Below are 17,360 nucleotides of genomic sequence, written 5' to 3'. Positions count from 1 at the left end.
ACTGTAAACATTGGCAAATCTTTAGACAACTGGGTCAACATTTTTAACAGCAGCTCCTTGGGTTACAGGTGTAACAAGATACAGTGAAATGCATGTTCGGTGCGCTGTCGAGTCAAATCATATTATAAAACACAGAAACGTGTAGCACAGGAAAAGGCCCTTTGGCTCACAATATCTGCGAAGAACATGATGGCGAGATAAATAATCTCATCTCCCTGCACATTATCTCGAACACATCCATCCTTGCATATCCATGTGCCTATCTAAAACCAAATTAAACATTATCGAATCTGCCACCATGACCCTTGGCAGTATGTTGCACGCAACCATAACCCGGTGATTACCTGCTGATCAACAGTGAGAATGAAATGTCGCATGACAGCATGCACTCCCACTTTATTCTACAATTTCAACTCCAAATCGTTTTCAGAATATGTTCCAGTTCAGGAATTCCTGTTGATGTCTTCACAACTGCATACCAATTCCTCTTGGCTGCCTTAGTTGAACGTAGCATTCTTTTCTTTTACTAGGAACAACAACTGCATCAACAACTGGGACCACTACCAGCACTACTACAGGTTGGTAACAACATCTATCAAATACCTGGAGGAAATACACGCTGTAAAAGGGAGAACGTGCACGCAGACAGCACCCGAGGTCAAGGAGGAACCAGAGTCTCTGGCCTATGCGGCGACAGCTCTACCAGCTGTCTACAAAGTGAAAGATATGTAGTAGAGTAGCATGCCAACCAACTGCATTTATGATTAAGAAAATAACACTTGGTGCAACATTTTAATAAAATGTGCCAGCACATGAATTCCTATTAAAGGTTTCTTAACTGCTTACCAAATAATTTTGACATTCATCTTGCCTGCAGTAGATAAATATAACCTTTTTTCTTTCTCCAGAAACAACACCAACAACTGAGACCACTACTAGCACTACATCAGGTTTGTAACATCACCCATTCATTATATTAGCTTATTCTTCTGTACCTGCATGCTCTGTTAAGTAAAACTCTTTACTTCATTCTTCCCATTTCATATTTGTGCTCCTAATATTTAAAGTTTCCCACTGTGAAAGTTCAAATATGTATCATTTCTTGTTCAGACTTCAATCTATTTGATATATATAACTTGTAGAGGTGGATAAAAATGCGCTGAAATGTTCAGAATCTAATGGATCACATCCTAACAAAACGATGAGCAAAGCAGACAAAGCAGAATTTGGCTAAATTTCTAAATTTAAATCTAAATTTCATCATGGAATGTTTATAAAATTCAGCCCATTCTCATGAAAATGTGTGAGTCATACAGAAGCTGATTACGGACTCTTACAATCCAAGTTGTAAACGCATTTTACTCTCTCACCAGAAACAACACCAACAACATCTTCAACAACTGGCACAACTAAGTACACCACAACAGGTGAGTTAAACCATTTACTGTAAACATTGGCAAATCTTTAGACAACTGGGTCAACATTTTTAACAGCAGCTCCTTGGGTTACAGGTTCTGTTAAGTAAAACTCTATACTTCATTCTTCCTAGTTCATATTTGTGCTCCTAATATTTAAAATTTCTCACTGTGAAAGTATGCAAGAGTCTATGTGGTTTTGACTGTCAGCAGTATTTTTAAAAACAGCATTGAGCATTCAATAGACATGGGTAAGAATTTTCAGCAGCAGTGCCTTTTCCGAGAAAATACTTCGCTTTGCCCAGCAGACCTTTACTCTAACTCTGAGAGCATTTGCTCATGGATAGGATAGTAAACAGTCCATGTTCCAAGAAACATACAAGTTAGTAAAATTGTGATGAGTTGCGATGTTCTGTGCATGTGGACTGTGAATATCTGAATGGGCAGGAGTCAATATTTTTCTTCAGAAACATATCATTTCTTGTTCAGACTTCAATCTATTTGATATATATCACTGTAGAGGTGGATAAAAATGCGCTGAAATGTTCAGAATCTAATGGATCACATCATAACAAAACGATGAGCAAAGCAGACAAAGCAGAATTTGGCTAAATTTCTAAATTTAAACCTGAATTTCATCATGGAATGTTTATAAAATTCAGCCCATTCTCATGAAAATGTGATGAGTCATACAGAAGCTGATTACGGACTCTTACAATCCAAGTTGTAAACGCATTTTACTCTCTCACCAGAAACAACACCAACAACATCTTCAACAACTGGCACAACTGAGTACACCACAACAGGTGAGTTAAACCATTTACTGTAAACATTGGCAAATCTTTAGACAACTGGGTCAACATTTTTAACAGCAGCTCCTTGGGTTACAGGTGTAACAAGATACAGTGAAATGCATGTTCTGTGCGCTGTCGAGTCAAATCATATTATACAACACAGAAACGTGTAGCACAGGAAAAGGCCCTTTGGCTCACAATATCTGCGAAGAACATGATGGCGAGATAAATAATCTCATCTCCCTGCACATTATCTCGAACACATCCATCCTTGCATATCCATGTGCCTATCTAAAACCAAATTAAACATTATCGAATCTGCCACCATGACCCTTGGCAGTATGTTGCACGCAACCATAACCCGGTGATTACCTGCTGATCAACAGTGAGAATGAAATGTCGCATGACAGCATGCACTCCCACTTTATTCTACAATTTCAACTCCAAATCGTTTTCAGAATATGTTCCAGTTCAGGAATTCCTGTTGATGTCTTCACAACTGCATACCAATTCCTCTTGGCTGCCTTAGTTGAACGTAGCATTCTTTTCTTTTACTAGGAACAACAACTGCATCAACAACTGGGACCACTACCAGCACTACTACAGGTTGGTAACAACATCTATCAAATACCTGGAGGAAATACACGCTGTAAAAGGGAGAACGTGCACGCAGACAGCACCCGAGGTCAAGGAGGAACCAGAGTCTCTGGCCTATGCGGCGACAGCTCTACCAGCTGTCTACAAAGTGAAAGATATGTAGTAGAGTAGCATGCCAACCAACTGCATTTATGATTAAGAAAATAACACTTGGTGCAACATTTTAATAAAATGTGCCAGCACATGAATTCCTATTAAAGGTTTCTTAACTGCTTACCAAATAATTTTGACATTCATCTTGCCTGCAGTAGATAAATATAACCTTTTTTCTTTCTCCAGAAACAACACCAACAACTGAGACCACTACTAGCACTACATCAGGTTTGTAACATCACCCATTCATTATATTAGCTTATTCTTCTGTACCTGCATGCTCTGTTAAGTAAAACTCTTTACTTCATTCTTCCCATTTCATATTTGTGCTCCTAATATTTAAAGTTTCCCACTGTGAAAGTTCAAATATGTATCATTTCTTGTTCAGACTTCAATCTATTTGATATATATAACTTGTAGAGGTGGATAAAAATGCGCTGAAATGTTCAGAATCTAATGGATCACATCCTAACAAAACGATGAGCAAAGCAGACAAAGCAGAATTTGGCTAAATTTCTAAATTTAAATCTAAATTTCATCATGGAATGTTTATAAAATTCAGCCCATTCTCATGAAAATGTGTGAGTCATACAGAAGCTGATTACGGACTCTTACAATCCAAGTTGTAAACGCATTTTACTCTCTCACCAGAAACAACACCAACAACATCTTCAACAACTGGCACAACTAAGTACACCACAACAGGTGAGTTAAACCATTTACTGTAAACATTGGCAAATCTTTAGACAACTGGGTCAACATTTTTAACAGCAGCTCCTTGGGTTACAGGTTCTGTTAAGTAAAACTCTATACTTCATTCTTCCTAGTTCATATTTGTGCTCCTAATATTTAAAATTTCTCACTGTGAAAGTATGCAAGAGTCTATGTGGTTTTGACTGTCAGCAGTATTTTTAAAAACAGCATTGAGCATTCAATAGACATGGGTAAGAATTTTCAGCAGCAGTGCCTTTTCCGAGAAAATACTTCGCTTTGCCCAGCAGACCTTTACTCTAACTCTGAGAGCATTTGCTCATGGATAGGATAGTAAACAGTCCATGTTCCAAGAAACATACAAGTTAGTAAAATTGTGATGAGTTGCGATGTTCTGTGCATGTGGACTGTGAATATCTGAATGGGCAGGAGTCAATATTTTTCTTCAGAAACATATCATTTCTTGTTCAGACTTCAATCTATTTGATATATATCACTGTAGAGGTGGATAAAAATGCGCTGAAATGTTCAGAATCTAATGGATCACATCATAACAAAACGATGAGCAAAGCAGACAAAGCAGAATTTGGCTAAATTTCTAAATTTAAACCTGAATTTCATCATGGAATGTTTATAAAATTCAGCCCATTCTCATGAAAATGTGATGAGTCATACAGAAGCTGATTACGGACTCTTACAATCCAAGTTGTAAACGCATTTTACTCTCTCACCAGAAACAACACCAACAACATCTTCAACAACTGGCACAACTGAGTACACCACAACAGGTGAGTTAAACCATTTACTGTAAACATTGGCAAATCTTTAGACAACTGGGTCAACATTTTTAACAGCAGCTCCTTGGGTTACAGGTGTAACAAGATACAGTGAAATGCATGTTCTGTGCGCTGTCGAGTCAAATCATATTATACAACACAGAAACGTGTAGCACAGGAAAAGGCCCTTTGGCCCACAATATCTGCGAAGAACATGATGGCGAGATAAATAATCTCATCTCCCTGCACATTATCTCGAACACTTCCATCCTTGCATATCAATGTGCCTATCTAAAACCAAATTAAACATTATCGAATCTGCCACCATGACCCTTGGCAGTATGTTGCAGGCAACCATAACCCGGTGATTACCTGCTGATCAACAGTGAGAATGAAATGTCGCATGACAGCATGCACTCCCACTTTATTCTACAATTTCAACTCCAAATCGTTTTCAGAATATGTTCCAGTTCAGGAATTCCTGTTGATGTCTTCACAACTGCATACCAATTCCTCTTGGCTGCCTTAGTTGAACATAGCATTCTTTTCTTTTACTAGGAACAACAACTGCATCAACAACTGGGACCACTACCAGCACTACTACAGGTTGGTAACAACATCTATCAAATACCTGGAGGAAATACACGCTGTAAAAGGGAGAACGTGCACGCAGACAGCACCCGAGGTCAAGGAGGAACCAGAGTCTCTGGCCTATGCGGCTACAGCTCTACCAGCTGTCTACAAAGGGAAAGATATGTAGTAGAGTAGCATGCCCACCAACTGCATTTATGATTAAGAAAATAACACTTGGTACAACATTTTAATAAAATGTGCCAGCACATGAATTCCTATTAAAGGTTTCTTAACTGCGTACCAAATAATTTTGACATTCATCTTGCCTGCATTGGATAAATATAACCTTTTTTCTTTCTCCAGAAACAACACCAACAACTGAGACCACTACTAGCACTACATCAGGTTTGTAACATCACCTATTCATCATATTAGCTTATTCTTCTGTACCTGTGTGCTCTGTTAAGTAAAACTCTCTACTTCATTCTTCCCATTTCATATTTGTGCTCCTAATATTTAAAGTTTCCCACTGTGAAAGTTCAGATATGTATCATTTCTTGTTCAGACTTCAATCTATTTGATATATAATACTGTCGAGGTGGATAAAAATGCGCTGAAATGTTCAGAATCTAATGGATCACATGCTAACAAAACGATGAGCAAAGCAGACAAAGCAGAATTTGGCTAAATTTCTATATTTAAATCTAAATTTCGTCATGGAATGTTTATAAAATTCAGCCTATTCTCATGAAAACGTGGAGAGTCATACAGAAGATGATTACGGACTCTTACAATCCAAGTTGTAAATGCATTTTACTCTCTCACCAGTAACAACACCAACAACATCTTCAACAACTGGCACAACTGAGTACACCACAACAGGTGAGTTAAACCATTTACTGTAAACATTGGCAAATCTTTAGACAACTGGGTCAACATTTTTAACAGCAGCTCCTTGGGTTACAGTTTCTGTTAAGTAAAACTCTATACTTCATTCTTCCCAGTTCATATTTGTGCTCCTAATATTTAAAATTTCTCACAGCGAAAGTATGCAAGAGTCTATGTGGTTTTGACTGTCAGCAGTATTTTTAAAAACAGCATTGAGCATTCAATAGACATGGGTAAGAATTTTCAGCAGCAGTGCCTTTTCCAAGAAAATACTCTTCCCTTTGCCCAGCAGACCTTTACTCTAACTCTGAGAGCATTTGCTCATGGATAGGATAGTAAACAGTCCATGTTCCAAGAAACATACTAGTTAGTAAAATTGTGATGAGTTGCGATGTTCTGTGCATGAGGACTGTGAATATCTGAAAGGGCAGGAGTCAATATTTTTCTTCAGAAATGTATTATTTCTTGTTCAGACTTCAATCTATTTGATATATATCACTGTCGAGGTGGATAAAAATGCGCTGAAATGTTCAGAATAAAATGTGCCCACACATGAATTCCTATTAAAGGTTTCTTAACTGCATACCAATTAATTTTGACATTCATCTTGCCTGCAGTGGATAACTATAACCTTTTTTCTTTCTCCAGAAACAACACCAACAACTGAGACCACTATTAGCACTACATCAGGTTTGTAACATCACCTATTCATCATATTAGCTTATTCTTCTGTATTTGTATGCTCTGTTAAGTAAAACGTAATTGGTACGCAGTTAAGAAACCTTTAATAGGAATTCATGTGCTGGCACATTTTATTAAACTGTTTATTTACTGTAAACAGTGGCAAATCTTTAGACAACTGGGTCAACATTTTTAAACAGCAGCTCCGTGTCTTACCTCTTCTTGCTTCTTTGCTTTACATTATTGACATACAAGGTGAAAAAATACATTTCAAGATTTTAATGTGTGGCTCAATACAATTATAGCTAGATATTGTGAAAATCTTCAAAAAACTTAGAAATTGCGGAGGAACTGATTTGGTACAGAAACAAGGAACCACAGATGCTAGATTACACAAAAAGAAACGGAGTGCTGAAGTAATTAGCGAGCCAGGCAGTGTCTCGGGAGAACATGGACAAGTGTTGTTTAGGATCGACTCCCTTCTTCAAACTGTAGAAGGGTCCTGACCTGAAACATCACCTATGTACGTTCTCTGGTGATGCTCTATGACATGGTGATTTCTTCAGAACGTTGGGTCATTTTGTGTAATCCAGCATCTGCAGTTCCTTGTTCAGCACTTTGTGTCCAACTGAGCTGTTGTCTTCTGTTTCTCATTTTCTTCGGATATTCAGCATAATAAGCCATGATTAGAATCAACACATTTTGCACAAGTTGAGGTTCTGACACATTTGGACAAATGGAACACAAATGCTCATCGTGTGCAAACACATCACACACTATTAGTAATAAGGGTAAAAAGTGGACCAGACAATCTTTGGAAAACACGGTTGAACTTCCACGAAATCCATAATTGGTGCTTTAAGAGCAAAAGATTGTTAGCAATGGCACTGAAATATGACAATGGGTCAATATTTCACAGCTACGGTCTATGGGTCCATTTTAAATTGTGTATACCAAGCTTAGTGGCATTTAAAAATAGTAATATTATTCAACACAGCTCATGACGAAATTTAAATTGTTTAAGACTATCATCCTTTAATTAAATGGCCTTTAATAACTTATGACTCTTAACATATCAGACGCATTAAATAAATATGAGTCTGAAGAAGGGTCTCAACTCAAAAAGGTCACCCATTCCTCTCCAGAGATGCTGCCTGTCCCATTGAGTTACTCCAGCATTTTGTGTCTACCTTCGATCTAAACCAGATTCTGCAGTTCTTTCCTACAAATATATATGTGGCATCCATTAAGTATAATTATTATTTATCACTCTGCCCTACAAATCTCCCTCTTTCATCATTGTCAGGTGTACCAAGATACAGTGAAAAGCATGTTCTGTGTGCTGTCGAGTCAAATCATATTATAGAACATAGAAACGTGTAGCACAGTAAAGGGCCCTTTTGCCCACAATATCTGCACCAAAACTAATCTCATCTCCCTGCACATTATCTGGAACACTCCTATCCCTGCATATCCATGTGCTTATCTAAAACCTACTTAAACAACATTATTAAATCTGCCACCACCACGACCCCTATGTTCCAGTACGTTCCAGGGGACCATAACCCTATGTAAAAAAACTTGCCTCGCGCATCTCCTTTAAACATTGTCCCTTTCACCTTAAACTATGCCCTCTTGTTCAGAAATGACAATTTTGCAATAAGGAGACTTGCAGTTTCTTATTTGTACACATTAAGGCCCAGTATCCGAACAGCATTGGATTGATGATATAGCGGTCAGTCTGCCCCACGCCGTGCCATTGGTTCCTTTTAGCGCCACTCCATATCGTACCCGAACCGTTGGCTCACCTGGCTGAAGGGCTTCCTGTTGCCGCCTCCACTAACACCATGACCCATGACCACTATGGCCATACCATTTACGCACCAAGGTCACCATATCTTGCTTCCTGAAATGCCCACAGAGTTTTAGGATGCTTTCTGAGGGTCGAGAGATGTGCTGGCAGATTATTCACAGCCACCGAATTTCCTTTGGACCTTCCACAACTGCCATCTGGAGGCTTATTGGTATAAATCAGCATTGTTAATTTTCTTCTTGCATTGGTCTTCCTTGTAATGAATCCTACACCACTCTGGAAACAACAAAGCTGTTAATCACCCAGAAAGTCTTCTTTTGTCCATTTGGCATGCATCTAATGAGACATTATCTAAAATTTATAAATGCAGCTTGTTACAGTTATATTTATTATTCTCCACTTGTAATATGATTCTAATACTGTCCTCTTTCTCCATTGCAACATTCTCCACCATTCCACCAGAAGAATGTCTCTGTGATTCAAATCCACCACGAAGGGTAAATATAATGAATTTACTTATGTAATTTTGATTTTCCGTAAGCTTACACTACAAACATTATTCTTCAGTGATTCAAATGATTCAAGGTAAAACAAAAATATTGTAATATGTTGCCTAATCTTGATCCATGATACAGTGAAAAGCTTTTGCTTGTATGCTATTCAATTAAATCAGATCATATCATATATTATTACAATCAAGCTGTATATGGGTACACCAGGTAGGGCAAAGGGGAAATTATCAGAGGGCAGCATATAGTTTTACAGCTTTGTAGCAATATAGCTCCAAAGTAAAAAGTCCAATGTCAACAACGAGATAGTTTGGAAGATCAGGACTACATGCTAGCTTATGGGAGGACCGTTCAGTAGTCTGATAACAGAGGGGAAGAAGCTGGTCCTGCTACATGCTTTCAAGCTATTGTATCTTCTGCCTGACAGGAGAGGGAAAAAGATGAATGACCAAGGTGAAAAAACTAAATGAATTAGTTTAATGATAAAGCTAAATGGCCTCATGCTATATGGAACTGTTTGTACCCCAGCATGTTACTTATTACTGAACTAAATTTCATACCACTGCATTCCTGTTTTTAGACATGGTGGCGCAGCGGTAGAGTTGCTGCCTTACAGCAAATGCAGCGCCAGAGACCCGGGTTCGATCCCGACTATGGGTGCTGTCTGTACGCAGTTTGTACGTTCTCCCCGTGACCTGTGTGGGTTTTCTCTGATATCTTCGGTTTCCTCCCACACTCCAATGACGTACAGGTTTGTAGGTTAATTGGCTTGGTAAATGTAAAAATTGTCCCTAGTGGAGAGTGTTAACTCCTCAAAGTTCTTGTCTTTTGGTTTGGCCGGAGCCAACAAAGATTTTATCAACATACCTTTTAGTGGCTAAAGATACAAGTAATCTTCTTTTCTGCAATGATATTTGGAGCACAGAATGTTCCATTGCTTCCTTATATGTAATCCATGAGTGTGTTGAAATAAAGAAAAAAACTAAATTATTACAGTAATTGTGATTATTTTGATTTGGTTGCTGAAAGACACCAAAGGCCAAATTAATAATATGAACTCCGTTTTAGTCAATAATGCTCCTCCATAGCTCCAAAGGAAGACACTCCAAAGGTTCACCATTGGCAAGGCACATTTGTTCTTTCTTCTTCTTGCGTTTGAGGCGGCAGAAGTTATGAAGCTGCTTCTGCTTCTGCTGTCTCTGTTTGTTGTTGTTCGCCTGACTGAGGTCAGTTGACAGGGCTCACCACGGGGAGGCCGACAACATGAGCCCCACATTTGTTCCTGAAATCACTGGTCAGTTTTTGAACACACACATCATCAATGATCATAATGGTGCTATTCAATGGATTGCATTTGATGAATCCACCTTTATGTCCCATTCATCCAATAGTGGACACAAATAAAAACAGGATTATAGTAGATTCTGTTCCTGGGTCTCAAAATCTGCCCTCTGATTATTACATTCATTAAAATCCAAATATTAAAATGCTGGTTTCCACTAATTACTTTATAAAGCAGAAGCTTACAGAAACATAACTACGTTAAAACTTCTTTGAATTGTTGTATTAGTGCAATTTAATGAAACCAATCAAAAAAATATTTCCTTCAAATGCATTTACATGAATACTATTTCAAAACAGTCAATCTAAATAAAAAATTTAAGATGCTTTCATTTGTTTTACATAATTTTCTAGTGCAACGAAACATGGATGGACAACTGTGCGACCTTCACTTGTGTTTATGCAGAAACATACAAAATTGAACAAGTTTCCTGTGAACTAACTCCGAAGCCAAAATGTTCCAGTCAGTTTAGACCTTTCAGTGTCAAGACTGAAGATGGATGCTGTTCAGAATGGGATTGTCCATGTAGCTATATTTTTAACTATTCATCTTACTTTCTCATTAAATTTCAAATGGAATAACTAATTTAATTGCAAGCAATTCCATTGCTTTTCAAATTGGAATCTAAAAATCAATATCTGTTTTAATTTTAGATGTATGCCATTTATGGGGAAAAAGACATTATCGTACCTTCATGGGAATACACTACAAATTTGTTGAAGATTGTTCATATGTCCTTGTGGAAGAAAAAATCTCAAGATACAATTTTTCTGTGATCCTTGATAATCAGTACTGCCCTCCAATAGCATCTAAATCATGTGTGAAATCACTAATTATTACTTACAATGGAAACGCCGTAAATTTATCACAAAGTGAAAATAATGTAAGTAATAATAACTGTTTGTACATTCACTATGAAAATATTACCAGCCTGATCCTATCAATTGTTTAAGCTCCTTGCTCAAATCTTTCCCCAGTACTCTTAATCTCCTTAACAATATCATCAAATACGTTCCCTGAACTTCTGTTTGCATTTAAGGTAGACACAAAATGCTGGAGTAACTCAGCGGGTCAGGCAGCATCTCTGGAGAGAAGGAATGGGTGACGTTTCGGGTCGAGACCCTTCTTCAGACTGATGTCAGGGAAGGGTGTGGGACAAAGATAGGATGCAGTAGGAGACAGGAAGACTAGTGGGAGAACTGGGAAGGGGGAGGGGATAGAGAGGGAAAGCAGGGACTACCTGAAGTTAGAGAAGTCAATGTTCATACCGCTGGGGTGTAAACTACCCAAGCAAAATATGAAGTGCTGATCCTCCAATTTGCGTTGGGCCTCACTGATAGTGGAGGAGGCCCAGGACAGAAAGGTCAGGTTGGGAATGGGAGGGGGAGTTGAAGTGCTGAGCCACCGGGAGATCAGGTTGGTTAAGGCAGACTGAGCGGAGGTTGGAAGAGGTGCAGGTGAACCTCTGCCTCACCTGGAAAGAATGTTTGGGTCCTAGGATGGCATTTTCTACCTCAACTTTCCCTCCAGACTTCTCTCCAGACATCTTGGTCTTCACAGCCATCCAATGTTTTGCGAATTATTTTTTTGTTGTCCGTATTCCCTCAACTGGATCACACCCCCCACACTATCCCCACCAAGTTGCAATCATCCCACAACATCTGTGCTGAACACAATGCCAAGCTAAACTAACCTCCTCTGCACATGATCCATACACCTCCATTCACTGCTTATCAATTTAACTATCTAAAAGCTTCTTATCTATCTCTACACCACCCTTGGCAGCACATTCTACTCATCCACCACTTTCTATATAAAAATACATCTCCTGCACATCTTCTTTAATCTTTGCCCCTTTCACACTAAAACTATGCCATCTAGTCTTTGACATTCCCACACTGGGCTAAAGGTTCTGACTGTCTACTACATCTATCCTGTCATAATTGTATATACTTATTTCAGGTCTCCCCTCAGCTTCTAATGCTCCAGAGAAAACAATCCAAGTTTATCCAATCTCTGTTCATAACTAATACTCTCTAATCCGCACAGCTTTCTGGTAAACGTCCTCTGATTCCTCTCAAAAACATCCACATCCTTCAAGTGATGACGTGATCAGAAATGTACACAATGCTCCAAATGGGGCCTAACCAAAGTGTTATAAAGGTGCATCATGACTTCCTGACTCTTACATTAAAATCCCTACCAATGAAGGCAAGCAAACCATATGCCTTCTTTACCACACTATCTACATATGTGCCCATAAGGGGAGCTATGGTCTCGGACTCCAAGATCCCTCTGCACATCATATTGTTAAAGGTTTTGCCATCAACCATATCCCTTCCCCATACATTCGACATCCCAAAGAGTAACATCTCAGACATGCTCAGATTAAACTGCCTTTACCATTTCTCTGTCCATTTCTGTAGCTGATCGATATTCTACAATCTACTTTGACAGCCTTCCTCACAGTTTGCAACTCCATCATTCTTGATGTTCCCTGCCCACTTACAAACTAAGCCATCAACATTTATGTCCAAGTCATTGCTATATATCACAAACAACAAAGGTCTCAGTAAGGATCCCTACAAATCTCCACTGGTCAAAGACATCTAGCCTGAATTATGTCCTTCTACCAAAATCCTCTCTCTTCTATTAGTAAGCCATTTTGGAATCCATAAAACCAAGTCAAGATGAAGCCAGTCATCTTAATCTTCCAAATCAGCCATTATGAATCACATTAATCTTAATCTTCTAAATCAATAATTGTGGGAGACCTTATCAAATGTTTTACTAAAATCCATGTAGATAACATTCACCACCCTACCCTCTTCGATCATCATTACCTCTTCAAAAAACTTGGGTTTGAGTTATAAGGACAGGCTAGTAGGCTGGGATATATAAATGACTTGGAAGTTAATGTAGATAGGTGAATGAGTAAGTTTGCAGCCAACACCAGCGTTTCTGGAGTCTTGGACTATGAGGAAGGCTGTCGAAGTATACTGCAGGATTTTGGTCAGCTACAGAAATGGGCATAGAAATGACAAATGGTGTTTAATCTGAGAAAATGTGAAGTGTTGCACTTTGGGATGTCACATGTAAGGGAAAAATATTAATTAATGGAAAGACTCTTAACAGCATTGATGTACAGTGGGATTTTGGGATCCAAGCCCATAGCTCCCTGAAATTGGCAAAACAAGTAGATAGAGTGGTAAAGAAGGCTTATGGTATACTTGCCTTTATCAGTTGGAGCACAAGAGTCATGAAGTCATGTTACAGTTTTACAGGATTTTGGTTAGACCGCATTTGGAGTATTGTGTGCAACTCTGGTCTGCACATACATGAAGGATGTGGAGGCTTTGAAGAGGTTTACCAAAATGCTGCCTAGATTAGGTATTAGCCATTTAGAAGGTATTAGAGTGGTTAGACAAATGGATTGTTTTCTCTGGAGGGACAGAGCTGAAAGTAGATCTTAAAGCATGTAACATTATGAGAGGCATAGATGTGGTAGACAGTCATAATCTTTTTTTCTAAGGGTGGAAATGTCAAAGACTTAAGGGCATAGTTTTAAGACGAGAGGTGCGAAGTTTAAAGGAGATGTGCGGGACACGTTTTATAACAATGAGAGTGATGGGTACCTTCAACCAGCTGCCAGGGATGGTGATGAAGGCAGATATGTTAGTGTCGTTTAAGAGGCTTTGGATAGGCACATGGATATGCAGGCACTGGTGGGATATGGATCACGTGCAGATTAGTTTAACTTGGCACAATGTTCAGCACAGACATTGTGAGCTGAAGGGTCTGTTCTTGTGCTCTACTGTTCCACCGAAAAGTGCATCTAGTCCCTCCCTAGAGCCCAACACTATATTTGCTCAACCTTTTAGATAGTCCATTGACCGAGTAAGAGATAAGATCTGCTAGCACCTGTCCTTCCACTTGACACGCACTTGTACACTTAGCAGAGCATGTGCAGAGATCTGAGTCAAACTGACTCACAAATGACAAATTGTCAGCCATCCATTTTTTTAGAACAGTAAAATGGATTCCTAAAGAATTTAAACTTAGAGGGCTTTATTTTTGCTGCAGCAAGTTTGTCTTAAACTTCTTCCAAACTATACTCAACAAAAAACTGGCCCCATGTATTACTGAGGCCGTCATATTTGCCTCCAGAATACTGACTATAAAGTTATAATTATCATTTCTTTGACAAAATTTGATAATAATTTTCTCATGTCGAGGTTTCAAATGATTTTCAACATGTTTCCATCTATTCTCAGCGGGTGGAATTCAATGGAGAACCTGTCAATCTACCTTATCATGCAGAAGGATTTAACATTTCAAAACGGGGTTGCCATATACGTGTTCGTATTCCTTCCATTCGAGTCGTCATTAAAGGAAACCGAAGGCACTTCAGAATTAAATTATCCGAATCGCTTTTCAAGGATAACATACAAGGACAATGTGGTATGAGATAGGATGTTGTTAATAAGAATATAAACGTAATCAATGAAAATACCATTTTAACTGGTTAAGCTTGGCGAGAGTACAGCGTAATACACTCATTTTTGTATTGCTCTAGCAAAGAAGTGATACATTGGCCTATTTATGACACATATAAGCTAACATAAACATGGTGCACTCTATGTTCTTACTTTTTTCCCTATATTCCTTCCTTAGAGCTTCATAAACCTTAATATTTTTGTACATACTTATGGCCTGCATGGCCATTGTAAACAAAGATTAAGATGTAAAATATCAGCTTACATTTTGCTAAGTGAGGTCCAACAACCGTCATTAGCACCAAGATACACCAAGATAGTTTGAATCTGTAAGGCCATTCAAGAGCTTTGCAGACCTGATCAGTGAGACCCAATGTTACCTTGTCATGGTGGGTCATAACTAGGCTAATCGATGAAACTGCTGCAGAAACCTTTGATAGATGAGATTGCTGTGCCTCCATCTTTGCTGTCTATCAAAACAGTCAAATATTGGCATCTAAACATGTGTCTAAAAATGAAAAAAGGATTGAATTTTTAAAAAGTTAAGAAAGCACTTCAAAATATTGTTAAAATAACAAATTTATACGTAGATCATTTAAGAATGGTCGCTAACTTTTTCTTACCTGCTACACATTTAACTTTAATCTGCTGCATAATCCAAGTGCAGTTTAATTTCTTAGCGTAAGAGCACAAAATGTTTGCATACTGTCAAGAAACTGTCAGGAAGTTTGGGACTTCCATATTTGGATATGTGGCTCGAAGTTCTACATTTCCTCACATTTACAAATGTAAATGTCATCAGTTCACTAAGGCTTTGCCATAGATTGAGGAAGGTCATCGGAGAGCGAGGGGATCATCAAGAGCTACCCGGTGGGGGGGGGTAAAAAAGGGGGGACCTGGCAGGGAGGGATGGGGCTGCAGAGAAGGGGTACCTGGTGGGGAAGGGAGACCTATGCCTCATGCCAAAATGTTACAACACTTGTGTACTGCCTAGGTATGGTCTGCAATATGATTTTACCAGGTTGTATACAAAACAAAGCATTTCACAGTACCTTGGTACATGTTGCAATAAAGTATCAATAAATCATTGAATGATGAATTAATTGAATGATTGAATCATTCATTTGTCAAAAAAATAATCACTTAATTTTTTTAATAAGTCAAAGGATTTTTTTAATTAATGCAAATGATTTCCATTTCATAGGTTCTATTTCTAAGAAAGAATGCATGAGAAAGAATGGGAAACACGAGCTCTCTGACTGTTGTTCTGAAACAGCTTATGAGTGGAAAACTACTGATTCAAATAATGAACATTGCACAGATGTGCCTACATATCAGCCTTGTAATATAATTGAACCTCCAAAATGTGAACATGTGAACCCTATGTGTAATGTTATATTAGGAAGGTATGTACCATTTTATGTCATACCTTGAAATCAAAGATTTATTTCACATAATTAAAAATCACTTATTTCATGTTTTTAAATATATAGCAAATATTTTCTAACTTAACTCTTCATCAAATTCAATTGTAATAGATAACTTTACATTTTTTTCAACTGGCCTGGTTTCTGATTTTTTGCATAAATCATCCATCAATCTTAACTATCCTGCTTGGATAAGGTCAAAATGTTCCAGCAATCCAATTTTCTTGTGGCAAGGTTTCCTACAAGAAAATCATCCAAAATGGCTCAAGATTCCTGAAAAGATGGACTGAAGAAAACTTAGAGATTTTAATATTATCACTGATACAAAGTTTATCTGCAAAATATTTACTTAAACTTTACTGTTGCAAACCACAACAAAAAGAAATATTTTTGTTCTGTTGTGCTGTGTCATATTTAATCCAAAATCCAGCACCAATCACAATGCATTTGATAGAAAATGTTTAATCATTTTAAATCTCAGTCATATTTCGTGGATATAATTGAAAGGTTAGGTGATGACCCTTCAGTACCTTTGATAAACATAGACCAAATGATTTCAAATTTAGCTTACCATTATTAAAACTCAGAAGATTCCTTTGTAGGTAATTGAGGAGAATTATCAATGGGAAATTGTAAGTTTAAAAGTTCTATTAGCCATTAAAAGCTTTATCAGACAAGTTTTTACACTGTGATGTTGCATAAAGAAATAATATGGACATTGGGGAAAATTTAGCAGCCTTCCCTGAAACTAATACAATCCCATTAATTTTTCCATTTGAAAGACCATAATACCCCAAAGACGTACAGGTATGTAGGTTAATTGGCTGGGTAAATGTAAAAATTGTCCCTAGTGGGTGTAGGATAGTGTTAATGTACGGGGATCGCTGGGCGGCACGGACTTGGTGGGCCGAAAAGGCCTGTTTCCGGCTGTATATATATGATATGATATGATGATTTCATCTCATTGAAAAAGTACCACCTACAATAGCCCAGTAATCCTCAGTAATGAAGAGCAGTTCAATCCTTGAGTTTCTGAGATGGATTTGAGCACCTCCAATTTGGTTTTGGATAAATCATCCATCAATCTTAGCTATCCTGCTTAGATAAGGTCAAAATGTTCCAGCCATCCAATTTTCTTGTGGCAAGGTTTCCTACAAGAAAATCATTCAAAATGGCTCAAGATTC

At 38.1% G+C, this 17,360-nt stretch overlaps 2 long non-coding RNA genes across 2 annotated transcripts; both read left to right on the top strand.

The window, feature by feature from the left end:
* The first annotated feature begins 6,552 nt into the window (after positions 1 to 6,552).
* Positions 6,553 to 10,702, top strand: LOC144604956 (uncharacterized). The gene is made up of 3 exons (XR_013548793.1): positions 6,553 to 6,597; positions 8,864 to 8,898; positions 10,606 to 10,702. It is a non-coding gene; the product is annotated as an uncharacterized LOC144604956 (long non-coding RNA).
* Positions 10,703 to 11,060: 358 nt separating this feature from the next.
* On the top strand, positions 11,061 to 16,054 carry LOC144604953 (uncharacterized). The gene is made up of 3 exons (XR_013548791.1): positions 11,061 to 11,135; positions 14,527 to 14,713; positions 15,953 to 16,054. It is a non-coding gene; the product is annotated as an uncharacterized LOC144604953 (long non-coding RNA).
* Positions 16,055 to 17,360: the final 1,306 nt, after the last annotated feature.

This window comes from Rhinoraja longicauda, chromosome 23 (genome assembly GCF_053455715.1).
Source record: "Rhinoraja longicauda isolate Sanriku21f chromosome 23, sRhiLon1.1, whole genome shotgun sequence".
In the NCBI taxonomy this organism is placed as follows: Eukaryota; Metazoa; Chordata; class Chondrichthyes; order Rajiformes; family Arhynchobatidae; genus Rhinoraja; species Rhinoraja longicauda.
The sequence above is the reverse complement of the archived record's forward strand: the minus strand, read 5'-3'. Positions and strand labels throughout refer to the sequence as shown.